The sequence below is a fragment of the Canis lupus genome, chromosome 1, assembly GCF_048164855.1.
Source record: "Canis lupus baileyi chromosome 1, mCanLup2.hap1, whole genome shotgun sequence".
Lineage (NCBI taxonomy): Eukaryota > Metazoa > Chordata > Mammalia > Carnivora > Canidae > Canis > Canis lupus.
The window spans coordinates 14,575,525-14,592,216 of record NC_132838.1 but is presented as its reverse complement, the minus strand read 5'-3'; the positions used below and the strand labels follow the sequence as shown (position 1 = coordinate 14,592,216).

The following is a 16,692-nucleotide window of genomic DNA, read 5'->3' as shown; positions in this document are numbered from 1 at the left end:
CGAGAAAAAATTCTGTTGCTGCTTGTATCTTACTGGCTCACCATTAAAACAGCGGAACACCAAAAACACCAATTCTACCTAAATGCTTTGGGTGTTACTTGTTTAAACATGTTTGTTTTGTTAGTTAAGCTAAAAATATTTTCCCTTGGCGTTTCTGAAGGGACAGTTAGGCTAAAATAAAAATAAAAATAAATGACATGTTTAAAAAGTTATATTCATCAGACCTGGGACAGAGCACAGCAAATGGGTGGAGGAAATGAATGTGAGGACCTGTGTGGTAGCTTTCCTATTTTGGTTGCCCTAAATAGATGTGGAAAAACAAATTGAGAGAAAAAAGTATATCTCCACCCTGTACCAGTGAGGAATGAAAAAAACATTTACTCGTATTGGAGTTAAGCTTCGAAATAAATTAATGCACGTCCACATAATAATTTTCCTGTTATTATATATCAAACCCTGCTCCTATGAACTATAATAATGACACGAAACCGCTTTTCTATACCAGACCTTTTTATCATTGGGTACAGTCTTGACAAAATGAGCTGAGAAATTTCAGGGAGTGGTGATTATAAAGAAATATTTATGGTCGAATATTGACTATAATAAAATTTGACTTGCAGTTTCTTTTTAAGTGAGAAAAACACAACGAGAATCTTAGCAAAGAAAGGGACATGAGACCCAGGGTTTTTGCCCGTGCATTAACAAAAACCCTTTATTAGGAAATTTCAGCTTTGGAGAATCCATAAATTCCCTGAAAATAGTAAGATAAATTTCCTGTATTTGTGAATTTTTCTGGGGAGAAGCCACATAGCTTTAATTCAATTCTCAAAGAGACACCGATACGAGTATTTATTGTATACACACATTTAATTTTGTGGAATTCCATTAAGAACCACAGAGCCCACCCCTTTTAAAAATGTTTATTGTCTGCCATTTCACCTAAGATGTCGCACTGAACCACAAACCAAAGGGAGACCTTGGCATTCTACAGAAGCCTGCCCTGCTGTGTCCAGAGTCACCTTCCTCAAATACAACCTTCTTCATTTGAATGCCTGACAAGAGCGGTCCTGCCGTCACCTTCCAAGGCTCAAATACGTTTCATTCCCTGGATCTTCAGGAAGCCAAGTCACCAGCACTCATGGAAAATACCGGGAAAGAATGTTTAAGCTTCAGAGTTGCAGTAATTCTCCTTTGTTGAGCCTCAAAGAATATGAGCCAATTTGAAGATTATTAATTTGTCAGCTGATGAAAAAAAATGTATACGGGGAATGTATTTTTAAGTTTGACTCAGAGAAGGCAGCTACCCAAATGCCATAGTTAAGCTAGCTAACAGTGTGCTATTCTATCTGCAAACTCTTTCACACAAATTATTTCCAGGAGTCGAATTCAAAGTATTTAACAGCCAGCATGGTATGCACCCGGGCCAATCAGAGCAGACTTCAGCTCGCTGTAAACAACTGGCACAGCTGTGCTGGGCCATCCCAGGTGACTTCCAGCCCCAGTTAGTTTATTTGAGGTCCCAAATGGTGCTAAACCTGGTTTGCCAATGGGATGAAGCAGAAACTCAAAGGCGAGGAAGCTGGGCTTGGAGAAGTTGAGGGGTGGCCTGAACCATCTGGCTACTAAAACTATGATTTACATTTAATTCTTTTTAATAATTTCTAGTCCTCTGATTCTCGTTATTGTCTTTTATTTCCTTAATTATGTTTTAGATTTTATGTTTTAGATACTTATTTTAGATTTAGATGTGTTTTGGATTCTGATAACTTCATTGCTGTATAACCCTCATGAGTCTGTTTCTCTGGAGATTAGAGAGAGGAGAGGAGATTCAAAGCTGATTCTCTGACCCCTGCTCCCCACTCCTCCTGCTTTGCAAGTGTCCAGAAATGTTCTTGGGGAGCCTGGCTTGCCTGGCACCCGTGCCACATGAGACAATGAAGCTACTGGGATCAGTCAGCAGTCTACTGACTTAGACACACCTTCAGAGCCTGAGGGACAGGTGACCCCCTGCTCTCAACCTCTCTATGGGGCTTGTATGTCTCAAAGCAGGGTGACCTGGGAGCTGGTCAGTGGCGCCAGCTTCACCAGGATCCTTCGAAGCCTGAGACATGGGAGGCATTCATACCGGAGATGGGACTTAGTATGATGGGAAGGGAGATGACCGTTGTGAGTGGCACTTTCAAGCAAAGGTAAAGCTAAAAAATCATCTTGGCTCCAACTACTGCCACGATCGTTTGGTTGTGTACCTTCCCAGATGAGGCATCCAGTTTGCTCCTGTCCGCATTCTGCACGGTCCACCGGCAGGAGATTACTTTATTAGGATGGAGAGCAATGGCGGGAACCAAATCGACTGTATAGAGAACCCCTGCAATAAAATCGCTTGCAGACTAATCAGCATTTTCCATGATGATGAGACCCAGCCTGAGAAAAGTGGGTCTGTCTCTCATCCTTCCTTCACACCTCTCTGACACTAGAGACCCACTGAGTAGGTGAGGCAGGCTTAGGGGGCCCATGTGGGTGGTCAGGCACCTGGGGACCAGGGCTCTAGAACCTTCCTGCTGTCGCTAATAACAGGAAGTTTTTCTGCCTTGCAGTGTCCAGTGTGAGGAAGTGCTTGCTCAGGAAATGTTTGCTGATTGAATAAGTCAAGGAGTAAGTGAAATAACGAGTGGATGAGTTAGTGAAGGAGTGAGTGAGCAGTAGGTATGTCCAAGGACAGGAATACCCAGACTTCAGTCGATTGCTGGGACCTCTCAGATACCAAACATGCCTTTCCTAAGGGCAGATGAAGTGCTAACTCTTCAGCCATACTTCTGCAGCGCCCACCTAATTCCCCTCTACCAGCCTGCCTGGCCATAAAATGAACACTTGACCAAAAAACCCCCCAAACCTAACCTGGGGCCTGTGATTGCAGGCACAGGCCCTCCCACTCTGTGGCTGTTTGCCAGAGGGTCTCCTTGCAGTTCTCTGAGCATCCGCCCTGAGCCCTGCACCATCACGCTGTCCACTCAGCCTGGAGAGCCCCGTCTTCTTCCTTCCCAACACCCACCTTAGGAGACCATGGACGAGTTCCATGCAGCCCCATAGTCCCACTTCACCGTGCTTCTGGCGTCCACCTCCCCAGGCATTTGTGGAAGACTGCCTGAGACTGGAACGTTGGCTCATGCTTCAAACTGGATTTGGACCTCCCCAGTGTCAGAGAACCTAGCACCAGGCCGGACAGATGGCTATTTGTGGATGGCTAACAAAGACTGAGTGGCAAGTTAAGCTTTTCCCTTCAAGTGTTTTGGCTTTTACGTTAATGACCCTCAGGAAACAGAGCCCTGGACTCTGGGGTAAGAAGTGGCACTCAGGGGGCCGGAGAAGCAGGGCACAGGATATGTCTGAGGAGTCGGGCTTCCAAGCTGAACTGCGTGCAGACGGACAGTTCACCAGGGAAGGGCTGGTGGGTGCTCCCTGTAGCACGCTCTCCCTACCTCCAGGAAGAGACAAGATAGAAAACGAACTCACCCGTCCTTCTTCAAAGCACAGCACCACCATGCCAGCCTCATGGGTGTGTGCACAGCACTCAACAGTGCTATCTGGTCATGAGCCACTTCTCTGAGCTCACGGTCCCAGGGACTGGAGGGGGCGGTGGGAAGAGAACCAGGGCCTCTGAGGTCCTATTTCCAGACTATGTTTTCTAAGCAAGGGGCCTCGGGACAAATCAGGAGGAGGTTGGGGGCCAAGAAAACACCTGGCCGTGGCATAAACTACCAGCTAATTACAGCTTATGCTACTTTGCTTAAAAATGGCACCAAGTATCAGAGTTTACCAACTGTCAACTGTCATCCTTAGGAGATCATGTGCCACCTGGATATGGCCAGTCACTTGACAGGAAAGCACTCTAAGATTCCAAGAGACTAAAAGGCTCATAACTGTTGTTTGAAATGTAAATGGCCCTGGGGTGCCTGGGTGGTGCAGTCAGTTAAGGAGCTGGTTCTTGGTTTTGGCTCAGGTCATGATCTTCGGGTTGGGGGATGGAGCTCTTTGCGGGGCTCTGCGCTCAGCAGGGAGCCTGCTGGAGACTCTCCTTCTCCCTCTGCCCCTCATGCTCATGCTCTCTCCCCATCTCTCTAATGAATAAATAAATCTTATAAAAAAAAAGAAATGTAAATGGCCCTAAATTATAACCAGAGATGGAAATATGTCTAGGGCCAGGGAGGGACATTCTGCGGGTTTCAGGGTTGTTTGGCTTCTCCCAACACGCAGGGTGAATACAAACGGTTTATAGATGTGGGTGAAGGTTCTCAGCATGAAAAATGTCCATTTCCATCAGAGATTAAAATGCAGTTTGGGAAAACAATTACCTGCCTGGGATCCTGGGAAAGTAAAACTTCCTGGTTTCTCTGCCAAGAAGACCGATTGTAAAACAAGGCTTGAGAATCTCACAAACAAGATTTTAGAATTTTATCCAAACAGCTGCAGGTCACCTTCAAGGAGCCCAGACGCACTCGGGTCTGATGGATGTTGCAACAGCAAGTCTGAGGTCTCCCCAGTCCGGGGCCAAGAGCTGGCCCCTTGGGACAAAGACAGAACAGTTGCTCTCTTAATGGGAGCAGAAAACAACCCCCCCACCGCCCCCCCCACACCACCCACCACCCAACCTCTCTGCTTTGTTGTGAAATTGTCACTGTGCCTTTGAGGAGAGATTAAAATCCTAGCCATGTCAAATTTAAAGGGCAGGTTCCCAGGCAGGAAAGGGAGAGGGTTTTGGGTGGGGGGTGGCGAAAGCCAGTTGTGGTGAATTTACAGAGGATTTGGGGATCACAAAAGTCAGGGGCTTTGACACAATTAAAATGAATGGAAACATACAAGCCTGCAACTTAAAAATAATAGTAAAATAATGCGGCAAGGATATTGTGGCTTGTTCTCTGCTCTCATTCCCGAGCCTGCTTGGGAATCCTGGAGCAGATTTCCCGAGACCCAGCATGGGTGCCGGGCAAGAGGCTTTTTTTTACCTCCTTTTCTTCCCTTGACACACAAAGGTTCTGCTGTGGAGAGTGAGGATCAATGGTCCACCCATGGCTGAACATTTCCTGAGGGCCAGGGAGGTGCTCAGTGAAGTGGCTGGAGTTGGTGGGGGTAAGAAAAAGAATCAGAGCTCTCAAGGCATGGGCCCAAAAGACTAGAGATTCTGAAAAGGCTGCAAGCAAGCTCCCTGGCTTGGCACCTGTGCCAGATTCTCAGACACACAAGACACCCGGCCTTGAAGAAGGCACCCCGTGGATCCCTTGAAAGCCCTTGAATCTCTCATCTGGTTCCAAATCTTTTTTTTTTTAAAGATTTTATTTATTTATTCATGAGAGACAGAGAGACAGACAGACACACACACACACACACACACAGCAAGAGAGAGAGGCAGAGACACAGGCAGAGAGAGGGAGAAGCAGACTCCATGCAGGGAGCCCGAAGTGGGACTCGATCCTGGGACTCCAGGATGATGCCTGAGCCGAAGGCGGGTGCTAAAATACTGAGCCACCCAGGGTTCCCCTGGTTCCAAATCTTTAGAAGTGTCCCAGCCAGCTATTTATATAGGGGTCCCTCCACATGTTCTCTCCTGGCTCCATTTGTAAAACAAGGAAGATGAGTGACACTAAAGAAGTCCCATGGGTTTGGTTCCCAGAGAGCTACCCGTTGGGATGTGGGATGAAAAGCCCCCAGATCCCCTTTAGGGAGGGAGCATGTCTCAGCCAGGTCCTGATCACTTCCAGGCCTGAATATTACCATGGCTCTTCAGATGGACATTGACACTGAAGAAAACATTCCTTGATTAAATATATCTTTTGATTAAAGTCATGAGATTGTCATCATTGGCTCATCCTCCTTTCTAAGATGAGAACAGTAATAACACCTACCTCATTGGTTTAGGGTTCTTTCTTTTATAAGATTTTATTTATTTATTCATGAGAGAGACACACAGAGACAGAGGCAGAGACACAAGCAAAGGAGAAGCAGGCTCCCTGTGGGAAACCTGATGCGGGACTTGATGTGGGATCACACCCTGAGCCGAAGGCAGATGCTCAACCACTGAGCCACCCCAGCGTCCCTAGTGAGGGTTCTTAATGAAGATGACATGAGCTGACCTATGGGGTGCTTTGAATGGAACCTGGCACATAGTAGGTGCTCAAAAGACATTAAATTTCCTTACTGCTCTGAGTCTATTATTCTCGGACTGTTCATTCACTTAGCCTTCTGTTTTCTCACTCGATGAACTTTCTATATTTTGACACGTATCACAAAGGTATTTTGATGAATGTTTAATGTCCCCCTTCATTCATGAAAGAACTCCAGGGTCCCCAGTGAAAGAAGCATATGGCAGGCAATCTATGCTGTCTATCAAGCAAGCACAAGTTTTGACATGATTAAAAAAGCCTGCCTTTTCTGCAACTCTCCTCCCTTCATTCCCCTTTTTACTCCTTTCTTCTCTCTTCAAAATCCTCTAAAGGTTCCTGGCAGATATTTTATTAACCCCTGACAGGTTACGGAAAGTGAGTTTTAGCAGCATGAAGATATATGTGATGTATAAAGCAGCTCGCCAAATGGCGAAGTGCAGGGCAGAGGCTGAAATCCCTCCCCAGAGCAGAGGCCCTGGGTGTTGCTAGGAATTCTCGTCCTCAAGCAAAACCTGCAGCAGGAATCCCTTCTTTCCCATTGTGAAATGGAAGCTAAAGCCCTTGCCAGCTCCCCAGGCCACAGGGCTCCTCGGGTGGCATTCACTGCCCTGGAGAGAGGAGGTGGAGGTGGGCTGTCTGCCCCCAATCCAGGCTCGGTCTCCGTGGTGTTCTCTACTCTCCCAGGCCTCCAGAGCCCCGTGAATGACTGCTACCAGCCAGCTCTGTGGTGAGGCTGATCTGGTGAGAACTCTGCCTCCGAGGAGCCACGGGGATTGACGCTGCCGTGTGGAGCATGCGGATCTCCCACTAACACTCAGCAGACACCCAGCCCGCGGTGGGACCCATCACCAGTGCTCCCTGCGTCTCCAGCCCTTCCGAGAGGGCCAGGTCTTTGGAGCAGGGCCCCTGCAGTCGCTGCTCCCATGGGCAGACACATCCTTTTTCCTATTATAGTTACAACAAAAACAATAAACAGTAACACCACCGAGGGTCCTGGTGGGCGCCCACAGATCAACATCCTCACAATGCCCACGGAAACTTGTCAACGCATGGACTCTTTGTTTCACTGTGGTCCATGGGGCTTCTCAAGCCTTTAAAAATAAATATTAATGCTGAGAGGGCGCTCTGTTTCCTTTTGCACTCTCATAGCTGGTGATGGAAGGCTCCAAATGAGACACTTTTGGGGCAACCAAGTGTGAAAAGGGAGAGAGACACTCATTTTTGCCCCTGTAGTCAGAAATGAAGAGACTTTTGCCTTGTTGGGCTACAAGTTACTAATTCGGAGGATGGCAGTTTTAGAGTTGATCTCAGTTTGACTTGTAAATGAGAGGTGGAATTACCCTGCTGTGCGGCTGCCGGCCCCAACAGGCCTCGCAAACCCTGTTCTCCATGTTGAGGTGGAGCAGACATTCATGGACATCACTAGAAAGTTCAGGAAAGTAGGAGGTGGTGAGCAAGCAGTGGGAGATGGTGAGGCTCCAGTAAAGAGCACGGCCAGGGCCCCTACTTGCCTCCTCCACGTCCTCCCCTACAGAGAGGGGGAGGATCTGGCTCTCCCCTTACAGAAAGGCTCGCAGCCTTTGCTGTATCAGAATTACCAGGGAGCTTGGTAAAAATACAGATGTGTGGGCTCTTCCATGAGCCCAGGCCTCTGCACTGTTTTTAGCTCTCCTAAACCAAGACTTCAGAACCATGGCTCAGGAGAGCAGAGGGAAATAACCGATGAGAAGAGCTGGTAAAGCTTTATTGAAATAGAAATATAAGTTTCTTCTAATACTTTTATCAGTAAGCTGCCACGTCCAGAGTGCCTGGCATGGGCCCAGCTTCGCCGTCATTCCAGTAAGCCCACAACACAATCCCGCAGGTGGGACTGACCATCCCTGCTTCACTGCTAAGGACTCAGCAGCTCAGAAAGGGTCAGGTGAACTCTGCCTAGGGATGCACGGCCAGTAAGTGCTCATCTGCTGGAAAGACTAGATGCAGTCTACCACAACTGAATCCCAGGGCTGCCTCAGTTTCTCAGATTCACACCCCACGGGCTGGGCTGGCATGTGGCCGGCCCTTCTGCAGGGAGCTCCGGTGCTTGCTGGCTGTATCACCCTCTCCACCACACCTGGGCGGCCTTTCATTTCTTCTCTTTGTCATGATTCCGTCCTTCTCCCTTATCTTGCTTTGCCTTCACCTCTCCTCTTTCCTTTAGAGGTTCTCTCAGTTGTGCTAACACACACAGTGAAATCACTCGGAGTCTGTGCTACCTGCGGAGTGACCGGGGGATCGGTTTGGGATGTGGCCTGGGCTTCAGGATTTTTAAAACACTCCTGGGTGATTCTAAAGGGGCATCTGGGTGGTTTAGTTGGTTAAACATCTGCCTCTTAATTTTGGCTCAGGTCCTGCTCTCAGGGTCCTGGGATTGAGTCTCAAGTTGGGCTCCTTGTTCAGCAGCGAGTCTGCTTCTCTCCCTCCACTCATGCGCTTGCACTCTCTCTCTCAAATGAATAAATAAATCTTTAATAAATAAATAAATACTCCTGGGTGATTCTAATGTGTGGCTAAGATTGCAGAGACCTGCTTTATCTAGGTCTGTCAGATGCAACCTGGAGAATCAGGAAAGTCACCTGAACATGCCCAGGCTGAGAAGGTGGCTGACCATGGAATGGGTCACCCACTGTTTTAAATAAAGCACCACCAAGAAGCAGGAGGTGGCCTCTGGTGACACTCATACCAGCCGAGAAAACATCTGGCTATCCCAGCTGGCCACATGGAGTGAGTCCCAACACCTCCATGGGCAGAGTGTGCCTTGGCAGGTCTCTGCTAGGAACCAGGGGATGGCCACAAGCTGTGTCCTGGGAAGAAGAGCAGCTACCACAGCCTCCCTGCATCCTACACCACCTGAAACAAGGGGTGACTGTGCCCACGCAGCTCTCCTGGTGAGACCCATACCATAAAGCAGATCTTAAAACTTGCTTTATTGGCTCATTCTGCAAACGAGCTCCCTGGTTTCATTACACACAGACATGGCACAGGATGGAAAATCTTACATAGAGCTCTGCTTCACACCAATCTTCTTAAGGAAGGCTTTCAGATTGTTACAAAACCTCCTGTTCCTACCTTGGGCATTTGCCTGCGGACAAGAACAGCTCCCTGCAGAGGATTCTGTGTAGAGCATGGATGGCAGCCCATCAAGGATGAGGAGGCTGGAAACACACCATTACTCAAACATCTAAAGCTTCTGCGCCCCACAGAAGTCATGGTACTGCTGTGCAAGGCACGCACCGTATCCCCAGCCCTTGGCACCAAGCCTGGTGCATGGAGGTCACCAATGAATGAGCAAACGTGTGTCATGCTGAAGGTGGAGTTTAAACCCTCTACTTGCCACAGACAAGGAAATGCTGAGACAGGTTAACAAGCAGAGCTTTCCCCATGGAGCACGTCCAGCCAGCAGATCAGAGGGCAGAAGGGGCAAGGACACCGGCTGAGTGCAAGCCACCAGGGAGAGCTGGAAAAGACCCCCTTGGGACGCCCCTGTCCTTGGCTGTGGGCCAGGAAGGAGGAAGAGAAGCAGAGCAGGGGTGGTGTGTCTGCTCCTCCAGCTTCCCAGGTGAGGAAAACTGGCCTTCTGCGGGAGCTGGTGTCGTGGGACATGTCCAGATCCCATAAGGCTCCCTGTTCGCTGCACCCTTGCTGCGAGGAGGTGGTTGCACAGAGATGGTTCGGGACAGAGGCATCACTCACTTGGCTTAGGACAGCTGTTCCTCATGAGAGACAGCTGCACTGGGGCCCCATACTTGGCCGCCAGCTCAGCTGTGCCTGCGGGGACCTCGGAGAGTTGAAGCAGCTTCTAAGTGGGAGGGTTTTCAAAGGCATCAACAATTAAACCAACTCTGAAAAGGTGACGGAAGACAAGGGGTGCCATGTGGATGGCTACATGCGTGGCCGGAGTTCAGAGGGAGAGGAGGCTGGGACATCGGCCTCTGGATGGGTGTGGGGCCCTGGGAAAAGCGTGTCTGAGAACTCCGTATGGATATCTGTGATCACGCAGTTGGAACAGTAAACATTTGCTGGAGAGATTCCTTCGCTCTCTTTTCTATCTCTTGTGTACTTCCAAGCGGTGCAATTTATTTTAGCAAGAATCACTGTGCTCCTCTGTTATCGCCCGACCTTGGGCTGATTCTGAAGGTGGCTTGCCGTGGAGCATCAGCCCTCCACTCCATGGTGTAGAAAGCCTGCCCTGTGGCCCTGCCCTAAATACACACTGTCTCTGGGCTCACATGGACACAAAGACGTGGCAGCCAGAGCAGGAAAGAAAAAGCCATCTTAAAGAAACAGAATGCACTGGATCCTGAAAAGTTTGACTACATCCCAGGGGTTGTATTTGGGGGATGACTACGCCAGTCAGAATAGAGACTTGTCAGTTGTTGTTCAGTAAGCTGGAAAGGCTACGGTGGCGGTGTTCATGCCCACCTTTCTCCTTAACTTAGGAATGAATAAGTGTGTGACGTCATCAGGTTCCACTTCCTCGAACACCACACCATCTGCTAACTTCCTGTGTTCAGATTCTGTGTTCAACAAGCTACCTCCGAAGTTCACCTGGCTTCCCAAGAAAATGCAGCCACAGGGAGACCATGGGCAGGGACAGGTAAGCATATGGGCCTGCTTACAAATGAATATGCTGGCATTACAGCTTGAACACCTCATCCAGTGGGCCGTTAATGGGAGTTGGCCCCTGAGAGATGGATCTGTCTATGGAATAGACAAATCAGGTCTCCAAGCAGCCAAGATGAGGTTTAGACCATGTACTGTGGTGGATGCAGCAAGTAGTGCCACCCTCAGAAGCCTCCTGGAGGTCACGCTCTTAGTCTCTGCGTGCTGGTAGCCCAACCCATTGTAGAAGGCCTTCCATGGCTACTTCTCAAATTTATAACTTTTACTAGACTCAGAAATGCCCAAAGTTTCACAGGGCTTGGACACTGTGCATGATTTCCACGGTGCAAGGAGCAGTGAGCATCTGTTCCACTCCTTAGCTAGGTGGAAAATTTTACAGCTGATATAAATTCTGATCTGTTTATTCCTGTAGCCGCCCCTGATTCTAAGATAATCAGGCTGAGTTCCAGTCAGAAAAGTTGCCCAAAAGGAGTCTGAGAGATGCTTGCTCTTAAAGAACACAGGATTTAGCTTGGGAGATATATATATACAAGAAACAATCACAGTCAATGTCACAAAGGCACAGCCCAAGCTGATAAAGGAGTGAGCCAGAATTGGGTGGAGGTAATCTCAAAAGGCTTTCTAAAAGAAGTATTTCTAAGAAAAAACAGCTTAGTGTCATGATAAAAAGGATGGGTTTTGAAGTCAAACAGACCTGGGTTCAAATACTCAACTGTTTTATAACTTGATAAGGTACGGAAGAGGCTAAGCAGGGTGGAAACAAAGTGCCTGACACGTGGGAGGCGCTAGAGAAATGGTCATGAAGAAATATCCATGCAGCAGGTCAAAGGAGGAGAAAAGTTTCCCCTCACGTTGCATCAGACACTATTCTTCCTCCCTTTTGTATTACCTCATTTCACTGCTGCAACATACTTATGAGGTAGGTACCAATTATAACCCCATTTAGTGATGAGGAGAACAAGGCCCCGAGAAGCTAAGTGACTTGCCCAAGGTCAACACAGCTGGGATTTGAATCAAGGCAATCTGAGCCCTGACTTTGGAATGTTAACCACTTTCCTGTCTTTTTCCATTACATTTACTATACCACCGCTCTTTGAGTCATATTTATTATCAGACAAAATCATCAGAGCATCTTCGATTTTTAGGATGAATACTGAAAACCTTATAGGTGCCTTGCTTGTAGAGGAGTGGCCATTTGGTGCTTCTGTTGATCACTCAGCGATCTATCGCAGACAGTGATATGTACGGACCATTTTGTTTCAGTTAATATTCAGCACCATATAAACATTGACTCAGCTGGAGAGCCTGAACAATAAATTATCACTAGCCCAAGTGCTAAAATAGCACTTGATTTTCTCTCTGCCTGAGCCTGCTATCTATTTATACTTTGCTTACTTCTCTGGAGTTCAAAGTGTTTTATACACATTTCATCATAGCTATACTTATGTCGATTTATTGTCTTTATTACACACATGTGACTAGTATCTAACAACGCTTCCTATTTACTACAGGATGCTCAGTTTTCAACTAGTTTTTCTTTTTTTAATCTAAGGAATTTACTGACTACATTTAATTTATACTGAGTGGAAATTTGCTGACAATTAGAAGAATAGCGTTTTATAGTTTCTTTTTTAACTGAATTCATTTGGTACATGATAGGATCATTCTTGTTTCTGAATTGTAACCATGTATTATTTCTTATCCTTTACAATTCCATCTATGACTGACCTTGTACTGGGATAGATCTGTTATTTTAAAACTATAAGTACAATTGCCTTTTTCACTCAGTAGACTTCCTAAGATCCAATATATATATACATTATTCTTATTTTTTCAGGTTGATGAGTGCATTGACACACACGCATTTTCAAATCTGGTCTTCACCTTTTCGGTTTTCATATTCATGGGCAAAAAATAAATTTAGATGATAAGTTAGAGTTGGGAAAAGAAGTCCAGAGAAAGGCTTCCTTGCCTGGCTGGAGGATGGATGAGAGCCCAAAATTCACATGTGTATAAACTGCTAAACTAGGTTTGTGCACTGTGAGGAGTTAACAGAACTTAAGATTTTGAACCAAGCCTTAGTGCCAAACACATAAAGAGAAACGAAACAAGAGTTGTCATTTGATGTTTCTGTCCATGACACATAAAAATAGTCCAAATGCTTCGCCTAAGGCTGGGGCAGTCTGTTTCCTTTGGTCCTCCCCTCCTGTGAATATCCATATTCATTATTGAAAACAGACACTTTGGCCTTAAGCATTTCTCTGTTTTAGAAAAGGGATATATTGAGTGCCTGGGTGGCTCAGTTGGTTGAGCGTCTGACTCTTGGTTTTGGCTCAGGCCGTGATCTCAGGGTAGTGAGATCAAGCCGCACATCAGGCTCCGTGCTCAGCGGGGAGTCTGCTTGAGGATTTTCTTCTTCTGTCCCTCCCCTACTCACGCTTGCATGCATGCTCTCTTTCCCTCTCTAATAAATAATCTTTAAAAAAAATTAAAAATTAAAAAAGGATATGCCAACAGTCCCTGTTCAAGAACCAGCAGTTATTCCCTACCACAGGAGTCCCTAAAGTTTCTACCTTGGCTGAGTGTGTCATCTGCCAGTGTGAATTTAGGAAGACGGCACAGGTATGATCAGCATGAGAGAGACACGTTCTCAACACCCTCAGAATCAGTAATGGTATTGGAGGAATGTTTAGAAGCAAAGCTGCTTATTCTAGGAGGTCTCGTACCCTGATATTATGGACCTTGAACAATCTGTAGTCATTATCCTCACTCAGAAGAGAAGGTCAGGCACTTTAGCCTCGCAGCTGCGCAGGTGCACTGAGTTCTCTCTTACCTCTGGGCATCTGTACATCCTGCTCTCTCTTCACAGGTAACGGGGCACTGCAATGATTCTTCTTGTAGGACTTAGTTTAAAAAAGGTTTTCCTAAGACCAGACTGGATTCCCTACTTGGTGGGCATAGTCTCAAAGCTATGCCTACCCCCCTTATCTTACAAGATTACAAACTTCCAGGATCACCTAAAGACCAGATCTTAGGAAAAAGCTGAATGGAAGAAGAGATAAAAGGCAGAAGAAAAGCAAAGAAGGGAGATGGGGGCTTGAAACGGCCTTTCTTTTTTTTTTTTTCCCCTCTCTCTTTTAAAGATTTTATTTATTTTTATTTGAAAGAAAGAGAGGAGAAGCAAAGGGGGAGGGAGAGAGAATCCCAAGCAGACTCCCTACTGAACATGGAGCCCGACTCGGAAGATCATAACCTGAGCTTAAACCAAGAGTTAGATGTTTAACCAACTGAGCCACCCAGGTGCCCCTGGAAGGGCCTTCCTTATGACTGTTATTGTGACTTCTACATGGCCACCCTGGGTGTACCCTCTGGAGCCGTGGAAATCTCATAAATCAAAACCAGACCAAGCCTAAAATTAGTTCAACAAAGAAAAATTACATTACTTGAAGGTTTCAAAAGCAGCTTTTGCTTTTTTATTTTTCTTTGTTCTTTATCTCAAGAAAATAAATAACGGTATGGTGTTCAAATCTGAATCAGGTCCAACCCTGAAGGCTGGAGCAGTTTTCAGATGGCATGCTCCACTTGGCCATACTAACACAGGGTTGGCATTTCCACCAGGGAAATATCAGCAGAATCAAACGAGCTTGGGAGGTTTCCATTAGCTTCATAGCTATGACAAATGAGTTCAGACAAATGTGAAGCACAGAATAATAAAAATGGTGAGTGGAATGTGCTAGAAAGCAAGAAAATAGTGAACAATTAAAGCATGTGTTCTATGGTTTTTTTCAAAATGATCTGTTTCAACAACAAAACAGACTCTCTGAGAAATGAACTCACCAGTGCCATATCTCAAGCAGAACGACATATGGAAATAGCACGGTCTTTGGCGTTAGTCTGGCTTCGAGGGCCAGCTCCCAAACTTCCTGGCTACATGACTTTGGCAAGTCACTTAAGTTGATGGGTACAGTCTCCATCTCTTCATCATTTCTCAGGATTTTGTGAGGTTTAGAGAAAATATAAGTACAAGTGCTCAGCACCTAGTTCAGTAATAATGACCAATGTGATCACCATCATCTTTAACACCATTGGAGAAAGAATATAAACATCAACTTGGAAATTATGAACGACCCTAAGCTGGACCAAAGTTTAATTGTTTATGTGATATGTGTAAGGGCTGAAGAAATAAATTACAGTGCAAACTAGAAAGTAGCTAACACACTTGAGAGAGCTAACTTTTAAGCATTTTAATAATACCCATTTTATTGCAAACAATATGTGTATGCCAACTAATCTTAATTTGTAATACTCTGTCATTATTATTAATCTTAATTTATAATACACCATAATTATTCAATTATATTAACAGAACAGTATTTTTACATCCTTCCAGAAAATGCTACACATGTGCATGCATATATATGCATCTAATTTTTTTCTCATCGATGAGATCATACTCCCCATACAGACAGCAACTTTTTCACTCTACAGTAATCTCAGGCATCTTTCTATGTGAGTTCATGAACATCTATCATGTCTTTTGATAGCTGTATTTAATTTCTTAATATCAGTTTACCATCATTTAGCCAGACCTCACACATGTATTTCTTTTTCTACCCTGGTTAGTGCGTTTTATGCTTTTGCTTCCAAAACAAGATAAATAATGCTATGATGGATGTCCTTCCATATATATATAGGAAAAAAAACCCTAGAAGTGAAACGGCTGAGTCAGAGGGTACATAAACTTAGTATTTTCAAAACTGAGGTCAAAATTGCCCTTCAAAAAATTTATGAAAATATGCCTTCCTTTAATGGTGTGTGAAAGAAAAACCCTCTTTTACACTTGCTTCTCCTAATTCTTTCTCTTTCTAGACATGTCCCAGAGAAGTCAGAGTATCAACTGATTTAAATATTTACCCTTCAAAACTTATCCTTACTTCCTGATAGTTTCTTGCATTTATCATCTGTAGACGCTTCCTTTAGAAATGTAAACCATGCTGGAGGTTGAAAAGTTTCTGCTCATTCTAGCTTAGGTATCGAAGTCCCTCCAGCCAAGAAGGAGGCCAGGAAGAGTTCCTTGGCCTCCAAAAGAAAAAAGCTACAATAAACCAAACGAAACCACACATAAACGCATCCAAGTTACCTTGCATTTATTCAAGGTTTCTCCGTGTGTTTGGCTCAACACTGGATACTTCACAGACATTATCTCACTTTAGGGTCTGTGTATTTGTATTTTTTTTTTTAAAGATTTAACTTATTTACTCATGAGAGACACACAGAGAGAGGCAGAGACATAGGCAGAGGGAGAAGCAGGCTCCCTAGGGGAGCCCGATGCAGGACTTGATCCAAGGACCCCAGGATCACGACCTGAGCCAAAGGGAGATGCTCAACCACTGAGCCACCCAGGTGCTCCTATTTGTGAGTATTTAAGCCCAATAAAAGCCTCACAGATCGCTGATGAGACCTGGAGAAACAGCCATCCTTTACTTCCAGGGCGGTGAAAGGTGGTGTGAAGATATCAAAGCCCCTCCCCCCACCATTTCCCTAGCCCCCTCCCCCAACTCTCCCCCAAGGAAATGTAAGTGCTCCTTTTAGCCAGTGGTAATAGGCCAGGCTTCTATTGGCCCCAAATCCTAATAACTGCTATGACCTGAGGCTTGGCGAGATCCTAAAGTATCTTCTGACGTTGAAAGATATGAACAGGTGTTCGGTATAGTTTTGGTGTTACATATAGTTTGTTCTATTTGAATTCTATACACATTGGCCATGGAGAAGTGGTCTTTTGGATATCTCTGGGTAAAACAGAATGTTGAATTAACCAGAACATCTCACTCTTCTAGCTAACTAGAGAATTTACCGTACTGAAGTCTTTATGTCA

At 45.7% G+C, this 16,692-nt stretch overlaps 1 protein-coding gene and 1 long non-coding RNA gene across 3 annotated transcripts in view; both read right to left on the bottom strand.

The window, feature by feature from the left end:
* The window catches only part of BCL2 (BCL2 apoptosis regulator), a 169,873-nt gene that overhangs the window by 42,849 nt on the left and 110,332 nt on the right, over positions 1-16,692 (bottom strand). The gene's annotated exons all lie outside the window — the stretch shown is intronic.
* LOC140630723 (uncharacterized) lies at positions 432-3,035 on the bottom strand. The gene is made up of 2 exons (XR_012028434.1): positions 2,247-3,035; positions 432-1,242 (listed from the first exon to the last, which is right to left on the bottom strand). It is a non-coding gene; the product is annotated as an uncharacterized lncRNA (long non-coding RNA).